This window comes from Primulina huaijiensis, chromosome 13 (assembly GCF_012295235.1).
Source record: "Primulina huaijiensis isolate GDHJ02 chromosome 13, ASM1229523v2, whole genome shotgun sequence".
In the NCBI taxonomy this organism is placed as follows: domain Eukaryota; kingdom Viridiplantae; phylum Streptophyta; class Magnoliopsida; order Lamiales; family Gesneriaceae; genus Primulina; species Primulina huaijiensis.
In genome coordinates, this window is record NC_133318.1 from 3,673,565 (window position 1) to 3,675,102 (window position 1,538).

Genomic DNA, 1,538 nt, shown 5'->3' on the forward strand with positions numbered 1-1,538 from the left:
TCATCAAAAAAATATTTATGTACTCATTGAGTCCACATGTTTTTTCTCGGATGAAAGTCGGTACAAAAAATTAAATTTATGGTACTAATATATGATATTAGAGCATTAATTGGTCTAAATATGATTTTAATATATGATTTTTGAAAACTCAAACATGTATACAAGTATTGATATTAATGACACGTTTGCTTTTTTTGGATGAAAATCGTTACGAAACATTAGAAATATGATACTAATATATGATATTTGAGTACCAACTTTTTTCTGATATATGATTTTTTAGAATTCAAACATGTATTACAAGTATTGATATTAATAAACTTATTCGAAATTTATACTCAAAATCTTATCTTTTGTATCATATCTAAACCATTTAATGCTCAAATATCATATATTAGTACAATATTTTAAATGTTTTCTATCGATTTTCACAAGTGATAAAACATATGGGCTTAGGGAGTGCAAAAACTTTTTTGTGTGGAGCAAAGAGTGCAAATACATATTTTTTCTGACATGAACTGAATGCAAAATTGAGTTTACGGGATTTAAAGAAAATTCACCCTTTATGTTTACTTTTTAGACTATTAATAGGTTTAATTTTTGATTTATTGTATATTTTATACACAATGGTTGTACTTCATTTATTTTAAAGTAGCGTTGCAATAGTTATTTCAAATACTTCCACGCTTAAAGTCAATGAAATATTTGAAAATTGTATATAAAAACTAGAAAGACAAACACTACTAAATACTTTATCCAAAAAATTTTAGTTTTATGGGTTTAAAAGTCACGCATTTTAATTTTTTCTATCTATATTTGACACCAAAAAATGATCATTTTATATTTGGATAGCATGAGTCTTTTAAATATTATTCATGCTCCAAACATTGTGATGTTTTCATGATTTCATAGATGAGTTTTCTATCATTATTGTAGTATTAAACAGAAGTCCGATGAAAATGTATTTTTATTGTTGTTATTAATATTTTATTATTTCATTTATTACGATATTTTATTATTTCATTTACTTTAAATATATGTCTTTCTATTTTCCAATTTTTTTATTTTGTGATGCTATATTTCGTGTGCTTGACTATTTTTTTTCTCGTTGTTATGTTATTTTTCGTTCTTTGTCGTTGTTTATGCTATGCAAGGTCAGAAGTGGTCTTCTCTGTCATGTACGGATTTCAGGTTTTGTATTGACTACGATGGTGCATTTCAAAGTTTCTTTTCTTCTATTTTTTTTGTTTTCCCCTCAATATATTTTGTTAACTTGTCAGTTATTGCTCGTAAACTATCTGTTATTTAAATGGGAAGTTCATATACTTATGTTACTATGTTATACATGTGAGTTATCTTTTTGTGTGTGTTGATTTTGTAGTTATTATGTTATCTGAGGTCTTCGAACTATGTTATGTCTTTCTTTTTAAATGTTTATAATCTCTTCTATATATTAATATCTTATGTCAACTATCGTATCAGCTTTTTTTCCTTTTTAAAAATTTTAAATCTTCGTATTTAAATCTCAAAATTTAGGG